General features: G+C 36.6%; 1 protein-coding gene across 1 annotated transcript in view; it reads right to left on the bottom strand.

Moving 5' to 3' along the window:
- The window catches only part of ABCA6 (ATP binding cassette subfamily A member 6), a 97292-nt gene that overhangs the window by 73983 nt on the left and 985 nt on the right, over positions 1-22324 (bottom strand). The window contains exons 2-4 of the mRNA XM_063617488.1: positions 21998-22059; positions 670-2663; positions 429-549 (exon numbers count right to left, since the gene is read on the bottom strand). The gene's annotated coding sequence lies outside the window, so the exon portion shown is untranslated. The remainder of the gene's footprint in view (positions 1-428; positions 550-669; positions 2664-21997; positions 22060-22324) is intronic.

The raw sequence follows: 22324 nt of genomic DNA, 5'->3' as shown, positions 1-22324 counted from the left end.
TATCCTTGCCCTTTCCACAATTTCATTCCCAGTTTATTTCTTATTGATTTCCATGCATTGTAAATTCATTTGCTCTTGTTCATATGCTATTCAGTTATTAATATTACAAGTATACTATAATACAAAATGAAATTGCAACTCTTGAAAAATGTGCGACTTTGCTAAAATTGATTAAAAAATCAGAGAACTTGTTGATTATACTGATGAATGAGGAGCTGGAAGAGTAAGACCCACAGAAAACCGAAGAAGAAAAAATTAAAAGAATGAGGACAGGGTAGTTAGTTTTGAAGAGAATAATTTGAATATAAGCTATAAATAGAAATATTTAAAAAACTAAAGCAGCTTTCAAAATAAAAACCAACATCTCATCAATTCTACAGGACAAACCATCTGAGGATTTTATTAAGGGTCTTATCCCTGCTGCTCACCTCCTCCAAGTTTGAAGCAGTGAGTGCATTTGCTGCTTGGGCTCTTTCAGCTTGAACATCTTCATCTTCTTCTTCGGGCTCCTCTGGATTGGGATGACTTTCTCAACTCCGTGGAGAGATTCTACAGAGGAAATAAAATAACATAAAAATGCAATTTGGGCACAACTGTTAAGAAAATGTAAATCCCTATAATCAAATTATTATCCTTTTTAAAAAGACTATCACATCATTAATTTATTACCTACAAGATTCTTCTTGGCAGTAATAACACCTCCAGTAGCCAAGTCCCTTGAAATCTTCTTTGACTATTTCTTCTCTTTAAAACATTGTATCCCATCTGTCAACTGGCTCTGTCGCTTCGTTCTTTTAAATCACTCAAATGTAGACATACGGGTCTTTTAGTCTGTCACCATCCAGATCATGACCACATTCCTCATAAAAGATCATCCTAATTGGTTTTATATGGAACCAGTTTTTACTGTATCTTCTCCTTAGGGACCCATAATGGCCACAACCAGGAGAAAAGCAAGCTTTGATGCTTAAACACTACTTACAGAGATGTACAGGGCAAAAACTCATCTTGCCTAAAATCAGAACCTATGACTTAGAAACTAAATATCCCTGCATCCAATCTAATTCTGTTTTCTTTTTCTGAAAATAGCACTGTACAACATGCTTAGCCAAGTGTTGGGTAGTAAATCCATTTTAATAAACTGATGTTAAATGTACTGCAATAAAGACTAAATATTTAAGATCACAACAGGAGGATTACTTGAGGTCAGGGGTTTGAGACCAATCTGAGCAATATAGCAAGATCCTGTCTCTATTTTCAAAAATAAAAACAAATAAAATTATAAATTTAAAAAGGTTAAATATTTAAATTACGTTCAGATCTCAATTAGTATTCTCCCAACCTGAAACCCTGTCTCTATTTTCAAAAATAAAAACAAACAAATAAATAAATGAAATTATAAATTTAAAAAGACTAAATATTTAAATTACATTCAGATCTCAATTAATATTTTCCCAACCTGAAAACTGGGTCTTTATTCATTATTTCATTTCCATACTTCATTTCCAGACACCTTATGACAAAAAGGAAAATAACACTCTGAAGGTATGGCTAAAAGAAAAGAAAAATAATTAGAATTAGCATCACCATGGCATTCACACTCAATGGTCAATATTTGTCCATTTTTTTGTCACAGAAGATTTGATCATTTTCTTATAAATTTGACAAACAACTTGTAAAATACTTCTCATGTGGAAGAAAGGTTTATTCAAACTCACCCTCCCACTGACAAAGAATTAAAAACCCACATTAATTTTTTAAAAAACTTTTAAAAAGCATAGAAGAGCTAATAAAATAGTATGGGCTTTTTAAGCCAAATCTAAGTGAATATAGGAGATAGGTTTAGCCCCAAAGCAACTCTTGTTCTAGAGTTATTCTTTATCCTTGAAATACTAAAACTTCCATTTTCGTGCCATTCTTCATGCTTCCAGGAGCAGAAGACAGAAGAAACTGTTGAAACATAGAGTTTTCCCCAAGCAAGGGGTAGATAGGTCACTCTTTCTCTAATAAAGGATGGACCTCAAAGGGTTATACTTTTAGTGAGGGGTGAAAAGAACCCTCAGGATATTGCTAACATCATTGCCTTGAGTGCTCATCATGGAAAGAGAAAGTGAAGGTGTAAATACAAACCAGCTTTTACACAGACTTGGAGCCCAGATTCACATCACTGGATGGTTGAAACAAAATCTCAAGCCTAGAACATGGTTTAACATGGTACCAGACTGGTAGTGTCCCTGTGAACCTGACAGAAGCAAACAAAATGTAATAGTTATTCCAGAAACAGACTCTACATATATAGGCAACTGATATATGAATAGAAGTAGCTCTGAATATCAATGGGAAAGGCACAGACTTTTCAATAAACAGTTGTCTCAACTGCTGGGACAACTGGACATCCTTAAAGATAGAAATAAAACAAGCCCACAGGAAAAAAAATGAATTTTAGATTATTGAAGACATAAATGTGAAAGGGAAATATGAATATTTTAGAAAATAATATAAAATAATATCTTCTTGACCTTAGGGAGGGGGAGATTTCCTAAACATTACAGAATATAAAATAAAATTTATTAATTTTTAATGGTTTTATTTAAAATAAATTAATCATTCTTAACAGAGGCTCACAGGCTTTGAGAAGATTCCAGATTCGTTCTTGATAAATACTAGAAACAAACAAAAGACGAAAGCTCTCAGTAACCCAGGAATTGAGGGATTTAGTAAGATAAGTAGTTTGTATTTTTAAAAGTTACTATGATGCTAATGGTTAAGCACCAAGAAAATTCTCAGTAAAATCAGAAACAATGTAAGGATGCCTTCTTGCAACAGTGTTAGTGGATGATTTTTAGAGATTCAAGCCAATGTCAGAAAGCAAGAATATATAATGCAGTATATATTTTCAAAATAAAAATATAATTATTTCATAACATGGTTGTTTCACCGGAAAATGCAAGATAAGAATCTGAAAAAAAAATTGGAAATAAGAAAATTCAGTAAGGTAAACTGATATAAGATAATTGTACAAGAATTTTATATATTTTTTTTTTTTTTTATTATACTTTAGGGTTTTAGGGTACATGTGCACAATGTGCAGGTTTGTTACATATGTATCCATGTGCCATGTTGATTTCCTGCACCCATTAATTCGTCATTTAGCATTAGGTGTATCTCCTAATGCTGTCCCTCCCCCCTCCCCCCACCCCACAACAGTCCCCGGAGCGTGATGTTTCCCTTCCTGTGTCCATGAGTTCTCATTGTTCAATTCCCACCTATGAGTGAGAACATGCGGTGTTTGGTTTTTTGTCCTTGCGATAGTTTACTGAGAATGATGGTTTCCAGTTTCATCCATGTCCCTACAAAGGACACGAACTCATCATTTTTTATGGCTGCATAGTATTCCATGGTGTATATGTGCCACATTTTCTTAATCCAGTCTATCGTTGTTGGACATTTGGGTTGGTTCCAACTCTTTGCTATTGTGAATAGTGCCGCAATAAACATACGTGTGCATGTGTCTTTATAGCAGCATGATTTATAGTCCTTTGGGTATATACCCAGTAATGGGATGGCTGGGTCAAATGGTATTTCTAGTTCTAGATCCCTGAGGAATCGCCACACTGACTTCCACAATGGTTGAACTAGTTTACAGTCCCACCAGCAGTGTAAAAGTGTTCCTATTTCTCCACATCCTCTCCAGCACCTGTTGTTTCCTGATTTTTTAATGATGGCCATTCTCACTGGTGTGAGATGGTATCTCACTGTGGTTTTGATTTGCATTTCTCTGATGGCCAGTGATGAGGAGCATTTCTTCATGTGTTTTTTGGCTGCATAAATGTCTGCTTTTGAGAAGTGTCTGTTCATGTCCTCTGCCCACTTTTTGATGGGGTTGTTTGTTTTTTTCTTGTACATTCAATATCGTGAAAATGGCCATACTGCCCAAGGTAATTTATAGATTCAATGCCATCCCCATCAAGCTACCAATGACTTTCTTCACAGAATTGGAAAAAACTACTTTAAAGTTCATATGGAACCAAAAAAGAGCCCGCATCGCCAAGTCAATCCTAAGCCAAAAGAACAAAGCTGGAGGCATCACGCTACCTGACTTTAAACTATACTACAAGGCTACAGTAACCAAAACAGCATGGTACTGGTACCACAACAGAGACATAGATCAATGGAACAGAACAGAGCCCTCAGAAATGATGCCGCATAGCTACAACTATCTGATCTTTGACAAACCTGACAAAAACAAGCAATGGGGAGAGGATTCCCTATTTAATAAATGGTGCTGGGAAAACTGGCTAGCCATATGTAGAAAGCTGCAACTGGATCCCTTCCTTACACCTTATACAAAAATTAATTCAAGATGGATTAAAGACTTATATGTTAGACCTAAAACCATTAAAATCCTACAAGAAAACCTAGGCAATACCATTCAGGACATAGGCGTGGGCAAGGACTTCATGTCTAAAACACCAAAAGCAATGGCAACAAAAGCCAAAATCGACAAATGGGATCTCATTAAACTAAAGAGCTTCTGCACAGCAAAAGAAACTATCATCAGAGTGAACAGGCAACCTACACAATGGGAGAAAATTTTTGCAACCTACTCATCTGACAAAGGGCTAATATCCAGAATCTACAATGAAGAATTTTATATTTTTGTATAGAAACCTAGCTAGAACGTGCAATGGGAAAAAAATTTTATGGCAAATAAATAAATACATAAATAAATGTAACTGAATATACACAAAAGGGAAATAAAGTAAAAATATAAAATAAAATACTAAAGTATATAAAATAAACCTTAAATGCAGATAAACCTTTAAACATAAATATTTTCAACTCACAAATACTGCTCTAGCAAAATAAACATTAACAATAATGTCCATAAAAGTCCACATACCAGTTTCTGGCACTTGACTGCATTCTAATTTTCATCAATAAAATTGAGTAGGAAAACAGAAAAATTTTGAAAAATTAGGATGATAGGATATATGTATCATTTTGAATTGGTGAAAATATATAAAGCTACCATAATTAAAACAATGTAGTCCTGACACTGATGTAAACAAATGGATCAATGGGGAGAATATCAACACAATCAGTCCATAGATATAAGCAAATTTAATACTGATAAAGATGTCATTTCATGTTGGAAGACATAAAATGGAGTATTTGTAAGTGGCATGGAGATAACTAAATGCCCTTTTTTGGAAAAACTTAAAATACAAAGGTTAGTCTATATCTAAAAACAAACCATAAAATATATCCAGAGGATTAAACATTTAAGTATTTTAAGAAACAGCAAAAATTATAAAACAAAAAAGTGTGACCCACATTCAGAAAAAAAAATCAGTTAACAGAAATTGGTTTTGAGTGTTATCAAAGATGTACAAAAGCTACTGTACATTCACTAAACTAAATAAAGTCATATTTCAAAAATTAAAGTAAAATATGACTCAAATACAGACTTTCTATTATATAATTGATCTGAAGAACAGACAGAAAAATGATGAGCAATAAATAAACACAGCCTCAAAGAGTATCAATCATATCAAATATATGCAGTGGGAGTTCCAAAAAGATAGGGGAGAGAGAACAGAAAACGTTTTTTAAGAAATGATGGCCCAAAACTTACAAAATTTGTTTTAAAAAATATTCATATACACATTCAAGGAGCTTAACAAATCATAGGTAAGATAATTACAACAAGATCCATATCTAGACACATCAGAGTCAGATTGCTGAAAATCAAAGGCAGAGAAAACAGTAAGTGGGAGAGGACTCATCACTCTGAGAGAAGTAACAATACAATTTCTTCTCTTCAGAAACAATGGAGGCCAGGAGAAAGTGTGATGATGTATTCAAAGAACTGAAAGAAAAAAATGTATCCAAAAATTGTATATCCAGTAAAATAATTTTTCAAAATAAAATCATTCCCAAGTTGTTGCAAATTGCCTTAATGTGGCCATCATTACATTAAAAAAGGAGACAATAAAATAAATAAATAAATCAGCTATAAAATTTTTATTTTAAAATAGACCAATGGAATAGAATAGAAAGCCCAGAAATAAACCCTCCCATATATGCTCAAATAATCTTCAACAAGGGTGCCAAGACCACTCAGTGGGAAAAAGACAATCTCTCTAACAAATAGTGCTAAGAAAACTGATGTCAATATGTAAAAGAATGAAGTGAAGGCCTTATGTTCTACACAAAATTAACTCAAAATGGATCAAAGACCTAAATGGAAGACCTAAAACTATCAAGCTCATAGAAAAAAACTTCATAAAATTGGACTAGACAGCAATTTATTCAATACGACACTAAAAACACAAACAACAAAACCAAAAACAGACAAATGTGTTTGCATCAAACTAAAATCTTCTGTGCATCAAAGGACACAATTGACATGGTAAAAAGATAACCTACAGAATACAAGAAAACATTTTCAAATCATATACCTGATAAGGAGTTAACACAGAGAGAGAGAAAATGAGGATTGCTCATCTCAGAAATCTGAATCATTCCAATGAGAAAGTTTCATCTGAAAGTTAACTGCATTTCAGTTAAATGGTTCCTTGTATTCACTAATTCCTATGTACTAGAAAGTGTTCTAAGGGTTTAAATGAATTCTCCCATTTGATACTCAAAGCAAACCTACAAAGTTGGTACTCTATTTACATCCATTAAACAAATTTGAAAGGTGAGGCTAACAGGTGAAGTTATTTGCAGATATTTAAATAAGCGTGAAGCCAACAGATGAGTCCAGAATAGTATTTGGACTCCAAGATCCCTCACTCTTAACTACCACTATGAAAATGGTGTTAATCAAGACAATGATATCTGATACCCATTTAAAAAGTGTAGTGGTGTAGACTAGATGGGCATAACTTTAATGATTTTGTTACTTTTTTTCAGCTACAACTAAATTGGATATTCTCAGAATGGCAAATAATACCTCTTCATCAACCCTGAAAATCTTGTTATGTGATTTTAACTATAATAATACATTTCTTGGTATGCATACAGAAGCTAATGACCATTCATGAAAGTGACAGAGACAGAAAGGGTAAAGGACTCAGAGACTCTTCAAATGATTGCCATTTTCATTAGGAATATGGAAATAAATGGTTCCTTTAATTGTAAATGTCACTAACAACAAAGGAAGCATACTTTAATTGCTTTCCTTTGTTGTTAGTGACATTTCTCTTCCTATTCAGGCAAAATCATTACTAGAAGTAAAAGTTCATGAAATAGAAAACATGAAACTTAACCTGGTACCAATCCCAGACATTAATGGTAATATTCATTTAAATGGGTGGGGAAAACAACTAAAATCATACTATAATACAGACACACATCCTTCTTAATCGCCAAATTTTTAAAATATTTTTTATTTCCATATTGCTGTGATTTGAATGTCTCCTCTAAAATTCATGTTAAAATTTAATTACCAATGAAACAGTACTGAGAAGTGTAGCCTTTAGAAGTGGTGATTAGGTCATGAGGGCTCCACCCTCATGAATGGATTAATACTATTATCTTGGGAATGGGCTCCTGATAAAAGGATGAGTTAGGCCCAATTCTGTCTGTCTCATGCACATGCTTTCACCTTTCACCTTTCCACTGTGGGATGACCCTCACCAGATATCAGTGCCATGCTCTTGGACTTCTCAGCTTCCAGAACTGTGATAAATAAGTTCCTTTTCTTTATAAATTACCCAGTCTGCTGGGTACAACTAAATCTGTGGTGTTCTGTTATAGCAATAAAAAACACACTAAGACAATAATTTTAGGGATTTCAATCTCCAATATGGTACAGTTGGGAGTCTGAGACCTGCACTGCAGACCTGTCACTCATTGTCTGTGTCCCTTGAAGAGGTCATATAAAATCCTCGGGTCTCTGTTACACATTTATAATAGGATTTGGACCCTTTTCATTCTTAAGCCTTTATATATTTATAATTATACAGTTCTGCTACAGAGTCAGAATGTTGAAATACTCCAGATTTAGGCTTATGTACATCCACATTGCATAATACCAACTAGCGCCTCCTCATCAAACCCTTCCTTATTCTTGAGTCCTTGACCCCGGAAAGCACGATGGCTTTCAGCAGGTAAGTGTACTATATTAATGTACAATCAGAGGCAATTTGGCAGAAGTTTTCCTCCACATATCTCTACTTCATTCTAATTTTCCAGAGGAAACTGAGCCAATTTTTTCTAAACTCAACACCACTGCATAATCAAATTCTATTACCTAATCTAAAATCTAGCTCTCTTGGTTATCTCTTTTTATTTTATTGTTAACTTCTATTATAATCTCTTCTCTCCTTCCATCCTTCTTTACATATGACTGGCAATTACATATGAGAAAATACTGTCACTGCCAGCTTTCTTAAGCTACCTTATCTTATAAAGTATCTTATAAACTAGCTCATCTTCTTACATTCCCTGCGCAAATTTCCATTGTATTAGTTTCCTAGGGCTGCCGTAACAAAGTACCACAAACTGGGTACCTTAGAAATTGATTCGCTCAAAGTGTCAGAGTCTAGAAGTCCAAAAATCATTGTTCTATCTGAAAAGCCATGCTCTCTCCCCCAGCTTCTGGTGATTGCCAGCAACCCTTGTCATTCCCTGACTTGCAGATACATAACTCTAGTATCTGTGATGTCATTACATGGCATTCTCTCCTCTATGTGCCTGTGTCTTCAAATGGCATTCTCCTGTGAGTTTGTCTCTTTCATTCTACTAATTTTGAGTTAGTTTGCTCCTGTTATTCTAGTTTCTTGAGTTGCCATGTTAGGTTATTTGAGATCTTCCTACTTTTTTGATGTAGGCAAGTATTGCTATAAACGTCCCTCTGAAAACTGCTTTTGCTGTATCCCATTGGTTCTAGTATATCATGTTCCCCCTTTTTGACTCAAGAATGTTCTAAAAATTTTCCTTTTTAATTGCTCCATTGACCCATTAGTGGCTCATGAGGATGTTGTTTAATGTCCGTGTATTTGTACCACTTCCAGAGTTCCTCCTGTTATTCATTTCTAGTTTTATTCCACTGTGGTCAGAAAAGCTACTTGATACAATTTTGATTCTTTTAAACTTGATGAGACTTGTTCTGTGGCCTAACATATGACCCTTCCTGGAGAATATTCCATGTGCTGTTGAGAAGAATGTGTATTCTTCAGCTGTTGGACAGAAAGTTTCATAAATGTCTATTATATCCATCTGGTCTAATATGTGGTTTCATTATAATGTTTCTTTGTGGATTTTCTGTCTGGATGATCTGTCTATTCCAGTTCCTTACAATTATTTATTGCAGTATATTTGTCCTTTTAGATCTATTTATATTTGCTTTATATATTCTGGTACTCTTATGTTGGGCACATATGTATTTATAATTATTATATCCTGTTGCTGTACTGGCCTCTTTATCATTATATAATGGCTTTATCTCATTTTACAGTTTTGGTTATTTTATCAGATATAAGTATAGCTACTCCTACTCTTTTTTTGTTTCCATGTGCATAAAATATTTTTTTCCATCTCTTCATTTTCAATCTGTGTGTGTCTTTACAAGTGTAGTGAGTCTTTTGTAGGCAGCAGATAATTGGGTCTTGTTTTTTATTCAATCAGCTACTTTATGTCTTTTGATTGAAGAATTTATTTCATTTACATTCAAGTTAATTATTGATAGATGAGGGCTTACTGCTGCCATTTTGATACCTGTTTTCTAGTTGTTTTGTGGACCCTTTCTTCTCTTACAATCTTTCTTTGTGTGTAAATGATTTTCTCTAGTAGTGTTTTGTTCTTGCTTTGTATTTTTAATATATCTATTATAGGTGTTTGCTTTGTGGTTACCATAAGGCTGACAAAAAACATCTGTTATAACAAGTTATTTTAAAATAACTTCTTAACTTTGATAGCAAAGGAAAAATAAAAAAACTGTACACTTAATTCCATTCTCCTCCCACATTTTGAATTTTTGATGTCACAATTAATTTTTATATTTTACATTTTATATTGCCTATCTCTTAGCAAATAATTTTTAATAGTTTTGACTTTTATTCTTCATACTAATGATATAAGTGGTTTATGCTCCACAATTACAGTATTAGAATAACAATCATGTTAGCATTCTTGTCTTTAGATTAGAACTCCCTTCAGCATTTCTTATAGGACAGGTCTGATAGTAATGAATTCCCCTCAGCTTTTGTGTGTCTAGTAAAGTCTTTATCTCTCTTTCATTTCTGAAGGACAGCTTTGCTAGATACAGTATTCAGAGTTGGCAGTTTTATTTTCCTTCAGTACTCTGAATACATCATGTTCCACTCCATCCTGGCCTGTAAGGTTTCTGCTGGAAAAGTCTCTTGTCAGGTGTATTGGAGTTTCCTTATATGCTATTTACTTCTTTTATTTCTCTATTTTCAGGGACCTCTATTTGTTTTTGACCTTCCAAAGTTTGATTATAATATATCTTGGGGTATTCTTATTTGGGTTGAATCTGATTGATGAGCTGTGATCTTCCAGTTCCTGTATATTTATATCTTTCTCCAGGTTTGGAAAGTCCTGTTATTATTTCTTTGAATAAACTTTACACTGCTTTGTCTTTCTCAACTCTCTCTTTAACTCCAGCAACTGGAATATTTTCTCTTTTCATGTTGTCCCATCAATTCCATAAGCCTTCTTCACTGTCTTTTCATTCATTATTTTACCTCCTCTGATTATTTCCAAATAGCCTGTATTCGAGTTCACTAATGTTTTTATTCTATTTGATCGGTTCTGCTCTTGATGGTCTCTATTTTATTTTTTATTATGTTCCCTGTATTTTTCAACTCCGGCATGTTTGTGAGTTTTTTTATTATTTCAATTTTCATTAAATTATCAGATAAATTTCTGAATTGTTTTTCTGTATATTCTTGAAGTTCATTGATCTTCCTTAAAACAGCTATTCTACATTTTTTGTCTGAAAGATCACAATCTCCATCACTTTAGGGCCAGTCCCTGGTGCCTCATTTAGGGCCAGTCTCTGGTCCACTTGGTAAGGTCATATTTTCCTAAATGTTCTTGATGCTTGTGGATGTGTGACAATGTCTGCACATTGAAGGATTAGGCATTTATTCTAGTTTCCCCAATCTGGCTTTGTTTATGTCCATTCTTCTTTAGGAGATCTTCCACAGACTCTAAGGAGACTGACTGTTGTCTTCTCTGAGCCCAAGACCAGTACAGCTGTCTCGGCATTACAGCATTAAAGGGCATGCTAAGCCCAGGTTTGCTGTGAGTCTTGGGAGAGCTCTGAGATTTATGCAGCTTTCTAGCCCAGATAGACCTGGGGAAGACCAAAGAAGGGTACCCAGGTTGTATGAAAAATCTGGCCAGAAACCTAAACCCAGAAGACTGTTCTGGTAACTAAGATGGATGTCCATCTCCTACAGTCCCTGGACAGGTGAGGTAGTTCCTTGATTGCAGCAGGTGAGGCCAGAGCTGAGACTGGGGACCCTTGGATCTCCTGCAGAATGGCAGCTGGCAAGCCTATCTTATTGGCTCAGATGAGTGTGCATCTCCCAGCAGGTCTCTGCACAGATGGGCTAGTTCCCTGACTGCAGAGGGGTCAGAACTGAGGCTGGCTTCCCTCAGGATCTATTATGGGACAGAGGCTGGAGAGCACAACATGGAAGTTCAGACTCCCAGGATGCAATATGTGGGTGAGTCTCACTCTAGGTCCTTGTGTGAGCAGTTCTGAGCTGGGACTTCAGCAGAGAAGGGCTGAAGTCAAGTCATAGGGCAACTTCCAGATTCATTGTCAGCAGTCAGAGCAGGCTCTCTGTTGAGGCACTAGTGTACATGATTCTTTCTGGACTCCCTGGCAGATGGTTTTGGTTGTAGGCTCAAGACCAAATGGGTTTTTAGCCAAGCTCCTTGGGGAACGGAACCATTTCCAGGCTTGAACCCAGAAGCAAAATCAGCAGATCAGCCACTAGGGTGTTTGTCTGCACTCTCAAAACAACCTCTAGGTCTTGGGATCCACTGGGGTTTCACAATCTTATACCTGAATCTTGAGGCTCCTGCACAGAGACTTTGGTCTGTGGTGGTGCAGAATTATTGTTGTTATGGGGGGTGGCGGGTAATGAGTGGGTTACCTTCTATTATGGCATCTTGCTGGCATCACTCTCCCCAGTTAATTTTGATGCTGCTGGTCAATGAACCAATAGTCTACAAAATTTGCATAGAGCAATGAAACAATGGCGTTCACAGAGTAAACCTTCAATTAATCTTAATTACCATTTTTAATGCTTAGTTCTTATACATCAAGTCTCTTCTAACAGTTGGAATTTTTTTACTTCTTAAATATTCCAATTAAAATGCCACTTGTTTTTTGCTCATCTTGGTAATTTCTCCCAGTGGGAATTATCAATGAAATTCTTAAGTAATGATTTGTTTAAGGAAAAAAAATTAACTTTTCTGAAGGATGTGACTATCACTGGTTTTACCTTTTGAAGCAAGAGAAGTGAGAAGTAAAAAATTAGATTTTAGACTATGGTTATACCTTTATTTAAAAAGATGATACTCAAACAACACCATTTCTGGAGGTTTCCTTTAACCATCTCTGCCCATCTCCCTCCAAGTTATCCCAGTTATCAATAAAATTTACTTTCAATATTAGAGATAACTAGATTCTGTGCCATTTGGATAGTGCCTGAAATGTTTCCTATTTTGTGGCTCCTCAAAGAGCCCAAAGGAGAGATTTATAACTGGTGATTACAATCTAACTTCAGGTTCTTGTCCTGTCCTGTCTAAGAACCATTCCTGTCCTTTTTAACCTCTAGCTGTTCTGCCTTCTTTAAGTTTGTTGAATGGCTAGGACTATCCTCTGGCTCACCCCTCTTACTCTTTGTTCTAAACTCTTGAACTCTATTACTGCCTCACCATTTCTCAAATGAACTAGCACTTGGGTGACCCTGGCTCAGAAGAGTTCAGCTCTGGCTTCTTAGTTCATTCAGTTCTGGCTTCTTAGACTACCTTGCTGTCACTGCCACTACTCAAGCGGCCTTACCCCACCCCTTTCTGGGACCAGAAAGGTATCCCTTTGGCACAAGCCTCTGCTGCCATCTGGTGGTCAGAGTTTCACTCTTTTTCTGTCCCATTACTAGACATACTAGGCACCCACCCACACCTTGCATTGTGCTGCTTCCACCTGGCAGGATTAGAAACTGTATCTCTCCTGGTTACTGAGATTTAAAAAAAAAACAAAAACAAAAACAAACAAACAAAAAAACCTTAATTTTAAAGTTAGAGATGCAATACTTTTAAATAATCTTGACACTGTCACATTTCAGTGTAAAATTCATTGTCCCCCAGCACAGTTACAACTCTGAATTTAAATTGTACATTGTAAATTCTTCTGAGCTTTAACTAGGCAAAAGAAAACTTCCAGTGGCTTTCTACACAATTCAGTTCCCAACTTTTGTCTCAGGTGTCTGCTGTATAGGTTTTGTACCCTCAGCTGCATGGGAATAACCATGAGGACAAAGATAAGATCCTGGGTTTGCATCTTACAATACCTATATATATATATGGCCAAGTCAAATAGTAGTAGGATTTTTTGAAAAGATTCTTTCTTTGAACTTCAAAACGTAAGCAAAGCTATTCAAACTTGTGGATCTGCCACACTGTCTTTATAAACGGTTTATTTTTATCCAGGGCACCTACTTCTAATATTTATAATGCAGGCTTGTAAATCCCCCCTGCCCAAAGTGAGTAGTCCCAAATTGGGAACCCCATTGAGAAATGACTTAAGAATAGCAAATAAATAACTTCACATGTAAGAAGACAGTTCACAAAATATTCAAAGATAACCTAAGATTAACTCAAAACAGCACTGAAAGAAGACATGCATTCAAATATGCACAAAGACCTTGAGAATAAGTCTGCAGATAGAGTCTATAAAACTCTGATAGAATTATTTATTATAAGATTAGAACTGAAATTTTCTCCCTACTACCTCAATCTGAGTGAACCAGAATCAAGAATCCACCTCCTTTGAGCACTGAGTATGAAAGATTACTTATGTATGGAAAAACTACAGAAAATCATTAAAACTAACTTTTCCACTGACACCTTTGGATAAATGAATCAATTTTCAACCCAAATCAATGCATTAAATATTTTCAAATGGGAGTAATTTTGTCTTCCTCCCCCTACCCCCAGCCCAACCCTCCCTCAGGAAATATTTGGCAAAGTGTGGAGACATTTTTGGTTGTCACTTGGGAGAGTGGGCTACTGGCATCTGGTGGGAAGAGGCTAGGAATGTTACAAATACCCTGTAATGCACAGGACAGCCTCTCACAACGAAAAATTATCCAGCCCAAAATGTCAATAGTACCAAGGTTAAGACACCCTGTATTAAACAATAGCAAATCACTTCGGTGCAAAATAGGTTTCCTAAGGAGAAATCCAGTATATTTTGGATAGTAAAGAGGAGATGGCAAAAGTTATTATTTTCTGGTCAAATATTAATGGCACTGGATTTTGATATACTCCTTCTGTAGCACAATGTCTAACCAAGGCTTCCAATGTACTAGCCACTTCTTACTCATTTAATCCATGATGTCATCAATGGAGTGGACAAGTGTCACGTTCTATGAAATGTCCAGCTGATCCAGGTCTCTTTTGGAATTTATTGGCAGAGAGAAGGAAAACCCTAAATGTAACCTTAGGGCAGAGCAAAATGTATACTTTTGTACATTCCAGATCAATGCAAAATGTTTCTGATTGGAATGGAAAATGAGCCATTTGCCAAATCAGCGGTTGCATACCACATGACAGAAGCTCTTCTTAATCAGCTCTGGCAAAGATAGCACATCTGGTTAATCTACTCAACTGAAGCCAACAGTTGGCTGAATTTGTTCTAGACTAATATCCTCCTCTAGAATTGGATTTTTGCAGGGGCAAGATTAGTATATTAACATGGAAATACTATAAAGACCATCCCCCTCCCACTTGCATCTTTAGGTCTTTAAGGGTGGCACTAACTTCTCCCATTCCTTTCCCATTCCTTCTCCCAAAACGAAATGTTTTTATTTCCTATCTTGACTGGGGCTAGGCGAGTTTTCCCACTGTAGTTTCCCCAAAATTCATGTCCTTCCTAAAAGCCTCAGTATGTGACTGTATTTAGAAAAAAGATCTTTGCAGATGTAAAAAGACAAAGTAATACTGGAGTAGGGTGGGCCCTAAATTCAAAATGACTGGCAACCTTTGAAGAAGACACAAGACATTCACAGGGAAGACAGCTATGTGACAAGATTGGAGATAAGCATCTGCAAGCTAAGGAACATCAAGAATTTCCAGCAACTGGCCAGGCGCAGTGGCTCACACCTGTAATCCTAGCACTTTGGGAGGCCAAGGTGGGTGTATCATGAGGTCAGGAGGTTGAGACCAGCCTGGCCAACATGGTGAAACCCTGTCTCTACTAAAAAATACAAAAATTAGCTGGGCATGGTGGCAGGCACCTGTAATCCCAGCTACTCGGGAGGCTGAGGCAAGAGAATTGCTTGAACCCGGGAGGCAGAGGTTGCAGTGAGCCGAGATCGCGCCATTGCACTGCAGCTTGGGCAAGAGTGAGCCTCTGACAAAAAAAAAAAAAAAAAAAAAAAAAAAATTCCAGCAACTACAGAAGCTAGAAAAGAGGCATGGAACTGATTCTGAGTATCCAAAAATGAACCAACCCTGCTGACATCTTGATTTTGGACTTTTGGCCTCTAGAACTGTAAGAGAATAAGTTTCTGTTGTTTTAAGCCACTCAATTTGTGGTACTATGTTACAGCAGCCCTAGATAACTAGTATACACACTATGATAGTTCTTACCCCATAGGTCAAGAAAACAATGGAGGTTGTGCCAACTCCCATGTATATCTATTCCAATTACAAATTCAGGGACTAGAGACAAGACAGATAGGTCTACAGACTAGTGGATTCTCTATGAACGAGCTCTAGGCTAGGATTTTAGTTATTATCTAGACCTCAAATGCCTCTTACTCTGTCAGAGAGGCCATGATGATACTTTAGAGTCTTTGGACTTGTGTCAACTTTGACGCTGTGGTAAACAGACCTTAAAATGATTGGGCATTCCGCTTTCTCCAGTATATAATTACCTGAGTTAAAGCCTATAGATTACTTTGGAGGAGGTCTGAGGAAACCAATACCATATATCATTTGCAGGGTCCCTCCTCCTAGGGACCCAACTTCTCTTTCAACGGGTTGTGGGTACAAAAACTGGCTCAGATCCAGAAACTAGAGAGGGCTCATGACCTTCTGTTGAGGCAGTTGTCTTCAACCTCCTGATCACCCATCGATTTAATTGTAAAGAATGAGTACTCTGTTGATGATCCATTCATTTGGCCCCTAGAGATGCAATGTTCTATTAAATACCTCCATAACTGTGGATCACTGTCCCCATCCCCCACAGCCTAGCTGTTGTCAAAGATAACATGGCCTAAAAGCTAAAGCAGTGAAAACAAATTTTATTTGTTAACTACTGACAGTAGAGGAAAGAGCTGAGTTGCCTTCTGATCTGTACAGAGGTGATTGGGGTGTTTAAAAAGGCGAGTGGGAGTAGGGGGGTTGTAGGGGCTCAGCAGAGTCAGAGAAATAGAAAAGTACAAAGGGTTGGTCAGTGTGAATGTGATTAGGTCAGCTGTGTTTCTTAGCTGGCAATTATCAAAGTTAGGATTCTATCCTCTCACAGAGACTGCAAAACAGAGGCCTTATCCTTCTTGATAACTATTTTTAAAAAGAATGGTTTCCAGGTCGTTGGAGAAAGAAACGTGTGAGCTGCAAAAGATACATATTTATAACTGTAAGCTCCTTTTAGTAAATAAATGCTCTAAGAAAGTAGATCACGGGCCTGTTATCATGTGTTGGCTACAACAAAAAGTAAATTTTTCTGGTAGTATTGAGCTTTCTCAGACCGGTTTTTTAATGGGGGTAGGGACCTGCGATCAAACTACGGACACTGCCTTATGCTGCTAGAGGCCATGCTAAAATTTGGTCAAGTCTGTCAGTGTCAGGCTTTCGACAGTTGTTCTGTGTTGAGAGCTCTGCAGTTCTTTTTACATTAATTGTGTCCACATGGTTTCTTAGGTTTCTAATTGTTAAGTGCTGCCACCTGGCCTCTATTAGTCAGGATTTTATCATCCCCATTGCTCTCTGTGAGCCCAGTGTTATAATGGTATCATTTACCATCAGCTCATAGGACAGCCACCACTAGCTGTATAGTGATGTTGGTGTGCCCTTCAATAGTACATTCCTTGTTCATTTGAATTTAGTCATTTACTGTGTTTTCTAAACTCATATAGTACACCCATGCATGATGCCTGATTTTCTGGGTGTCTTCACCCTTTTCTTGCATCATGTACCACGGCTTTTCAATATTTATACATGACATTGGGTGGGCCATTGCTTTTTCCATGCAGGAACCATCTTAACAGTGTGTTTTTGCTAAGAACCATCTCTTGGGATTCTTGCCAGGATATTAAAAATCCTTTAGGCCAGAAGAGTACTCTGAATAAACTTATCCAACTTTATGTTCTGCAACGTTTGATCATGTACCCTTAAAATTCAGTCCCATGCATATTCTCCTAGCTCTTATGGGTAGATGTGGCTAGCTCCTGCAGCTCTTGTGTGATACAGTACATTTCTTCCCTCAGAAATACCAGCACAACTTTGGCCAAGTTACTTTATGTCTTAATCCTTGTTATTGGCCATTAGGAAGGAAGTTAGGAGCAGATCCTGGAATGGGGCTTGTATTAGTTTGTTGAGGCTGCCCTAGGGAGTTGAAAAGTGTGACCTCTTTGATGGTAGCACTCTCAGAAGCCGGAGAAATAAGTTATTTATTTCTGAAGGGGAATACAGGCAGTTCATTTCAGCATCCACAGGAACTTGGAACAATGGGCCATTCTATGGTCCTGGAATAGAGGAAATGGAGGGTTTGGAGTGGCTAACCTAGTTTCCCAACTAAAGCACTCTTCTATTGGTACAGTGAAATGCAATTTCTTTAGTAAATAGTACCATGTAGTGAGATTTTGGTGGTCTGTCTTCTGACTGTGATATTAACTTGTTTCTGTAGAACTCTTCAGCTGCCTGACTTCTCTACATCATCAAGCCTCCAAGGGATGGGCCCCTTCCAAAGTTGTCTTCCTCTTTCCCAGCAGTGCTTTCCCAAGAAATCAATCACAAACTCAATTTCACTTTACAATTTCCTTCTTTTCAGTTCTTCAGTAGCTAAGATTTGTGCCACTGGGACTCAGATCTGTTCTCAGAATTTCCTTACTCTGGGTAAGACCCCTTGCCTTCTGGCAGTGTGCTTCAGTTAACATTACCTATGTTTCACTACTGCTAGGGCCTTGCTGTACCATCAATACCCTTGACTCTCAGCTTGTGAGTGGGCTCCAAAACTAACACTGCTCCCAATATTTATTTCCTTTGCTCACTGGACATCTCCACTTGGATGTCTAATGAGCATCTCAAACTTAACAAGTACAAAACTGATCTTTCCCTCAAATCCTCAAACCTAAACTTCCACAGTCTTCTTCATCCACTTGATGATACTAGTAGAAGATACGTTCAGAGACATAATAATTGCTGATAATTCTACTCTTCCAGAGGCTCAGACAAAACAAAAAACAAAAAGCCCTGGTGTCATTGACTTTCTCCCATACCCCATGTACTATAATCTCTACCTTCACAATATTCAGAATTAGACCACTTTTTATCACCTTCCTGATTCAACTCACCATCTCTTGCCTAACCAAATGCAATGGCCTCCTAACAGGTCTCTTGTGCTCTGTCCCCTCATATCTGATTTATTTTCAACGCAGCAGCTAAACTGTTCCTTTCAAGTATGCCTAATGTTGCCACACCTCTACTCAAAACCCTCCAGTGACTTCTGATCTCACTGAAGGTCAATAAAATGCCCATAACGGCCCTTTCGATCCCATCTTCCACTAGTGTCCCCCTTGATCAGTTAGCTAAAGCTTCACTGGTTCTGTTTCTCAAATAAGCCACTCACAACTTGCCTCAGGGCCTTTGTACTTGCAGTACCAACTCATCTCAGTGTAGTCTTGCCTACATGAGATCAGTGTGCTTTCATCTGCAGCACCAAGAGTCCTTATCTCCCTCCCCATCATCTAACATACTATGTATTTTTTAAAGTAGGTAATTTGTCTTACTATAATAAAAGCTCAGTGAGGGCAGAGACTTTTGTCTATTGTTTCAATAACATATATGCCTAGTGCTTAGAAAAGTGCTTGATTCTTAACTGACATACAATAAAATATTTGTGAATACTGAATAATAATGAAAAGCAGTCTTTCTTTGAAACTTAAAGACTTTAGGCACCATCATAGATGGCTATAAAAACTATCTAGTATCTTAATTTGGTGAAGGTAAATTCAAAGGATCCCTACTTACTAAAGAATTAGAAGATACAGATAAGGTCTTTTAAAATCAGCAGATATGATAACACTAGAAGTTGAGATTTCTTACCAATTTGTAAAGCTTGATGTATAATTTTAATCTCATTCTATCACAAACTTGATTTCACGTACACTGATGTATAAGAATTTAAATGTAGTCAACGGACAACAAATATCAACTACATAATAATCACATAACAATATCAATAGTATAATTTGGCCAAAGAAATTACTGGCCAATACATATATGTCACAACTAGCACTCAACATCTTCTCCTACAACTATATGACAAAGATATGTTAATAAATAAAAATTCGATAAGGTGAACCAAAACAATAATGGTATTATTCTGTCGGTAAAATGACCATAGTATTATGGTTAATTAGACACATAAGAATTACAAAACAGAAAGGAAAGTAAAATTGCAACCCAGGTGAGGAATCCATTTTCTTTCTTTCTTTTTTTTTCTTGAGACAGAGTCTCGCTCTGCTGCCCAGGCTGGAGTGCAGTGGCACGATCTTGGCTCACTGCAACCTCTGCCTCCTGGGTTCAAGCAATCCTCCTGCCTCAGCCTCCCAACTAACTGGGATTACAGGCACGTGCCACCACACCCAGCTAATTTTATATTTTTAGTAGAGACAGGGTTTCACCATGTTGGCCAGACTGGTCTCGAACTACTGACCCTCAGCCTCCCAAAGTGCTGGGATTACAGGTGTGGGCCACTGCACCTGGTCTGAGGAATTTGTTTTCATTAATTAAGCATGTTATACTATAGTCACAACACAGAACTTGGAAAGTCCTATTATCATGAATTTAGATGAAACGTAATAATAAAACCTAAATAACATCTTGTTTTAGGGGAAAAATACTGGGTTGCAAAAACCTGAAACTTAGATTGAGTTAACTCACAACTTAAAGCTCAAAAATCAAAGTTTGAACATAAAAGAAGGGCCACCTCAACAGTTGCCAGTTTAGTCTTAGAAGGCAGATCCAGGTTCTATGCTTATATCATTATTTTAGTTGATAGATACCCCTTGATCAGTCCCAATCGTTAACTGAGAAACCTAATTAGCATCCATCTCTTGGTCTCAAATTATCAAAGGGATAAATTTTGATAGTGTGAGATAGTCCTTTTATTGGCAAATGTGTAACTCTGCAAAGGTATATATGTAGACACGGTGAAAAAATTACTTCTGATTAGTGTACTGATACTGTATTTATTTGAGAATCTTGTACACACATCATGTAACAACAGGGATATGTTCTGGGAAATGCATCATCAGGCAATTTTGTCACTGTGCTAAGGCAATAGCCTATTACTCATCTAGGCTATATGATACAGCCTGTTGGTCCTAGGCTACAAACCTGGACAGCATGCTACTATACTTACTACTGTAGGCAACTGTAACACAATAGTAAGTATTTGTGTACATAGAAAAGGTACAAGAAAAATACAGTATTATATTTTATAATCTTACTACGTGGCCCATTTCTGACCAAAATGTTGTTATGCAACATATTACTATATTTATGCAAGTGTGGTTGCAAGCCTTATAACCAAGAAGTTTTGTGTATTTTGCCTATTTTTACGATGCTTGAAGGCCAGGTACAGTGGTTCACACCTGTAATTCCAACACTTTGGGAGGCCAAGGCGGGAGGATCCCTTGAGCCCAGGAGTTTGAGACCAGACTGGGCAACATGGCAAAACCCCACCTCTACAAAAAATACGAAAATTAGCTGAGTGCAGTGGTGCATGCCTGTAGTCCCAGCTACTCAGGAGGCTGAGGTGGGAGGATCACCTGAGCCTGAGAGCTTGAGGCTGCAGTGAGCTGAGATTGTGCCACTGCACTCCAGCCTAGGCAGCAAAGTGAGACCCTATCTCAAAAATGAAAGAAACACCAAACGATGCTTGAAATTCTTGAGAACTTGATTTTTTAATTTAAAAAGGTAATTTGATTTGCAAGACTTGTTTAGGCACTTGGGAAGAATCTGTTCATTAAGTTTAAAATATTGCCTAAGTATTTGTATGAATCAATTTGTTCAAAAATTCTAAGGAAAGTGATAAATATGTAAGTAGTGTTAAATATTTGAGAGTAACTGAACCTGTTATATGTAATAATGTGTAAGTTAAAGTGATTGCTTTCTATTTACAAAAAAAATACATTCAAGACAAAAAGATCTATAAACATACCTAGTTTATGTTTAAAATCTGAACGTAAATTAAAACATAAAGTAATTGTCAATGTTCCTTCTGCACTTGAAAACTAGCCTCAGATACTTAAAAAAAATTACTAACAATTTTAGTGCCAGGTTTTTGCATCATTTTTAATATGAGCTACTCATTATTCAATTATCAGCACTAAATAACAAAGAACTCACTTCAGTATACAAAATGACTTGTCTTAAATTTTCAACTCTTAAAGCTTATTATTAATATAATCATATTTATTTTTCTTAAAGAGCAGCATTGAGAATTGCTTACATACAATACATTATAAACAAAAAATAATTAAACTTTTACCTTATAAGAATAGCTGATATAAAAATTATTCATCTGAGAATTCTTTCATTTTAGGAAATATGCTATTTCAGGAAAGAAAATAAAAAATCAATGTTAGCAAATTAAAAATACATTAAGGATAAACATTTCTATTTCTCAAAAATTAACGCCTATTTACATGTTACACAAAAATACAGTATGGTATTTTAACAAACTCAGGGCACAACTAGAATCAAATTTTGAGTGACCAACAGAACAATAAAAACAATACTAACAACACTTATCCTAAGTAAAATTAATTGTGCTCCTATAAAACGTTGTTAGTACTACTAGCAAAGGATTTGTCAT

Source organism: Symphalangus syndactylus, chromosome 14 (assembly GCF_028878055.3).
Source record: "Symphalangus syndactylus isolate Jambi chromosome 14, NHGRI_mSymSyn1-v2.1_pri, whole genome shotgun sequence".
Classification (NCBI taxonomy): Eukaryota; Metazoa; Chordata; class Mammalia; order Primates; family Hylobatidae; genus Symphalangus; species Symphalangus syndactylus.
This window is presented reverse-complemented; position numbering and strand designations above follow the sequence as displayed.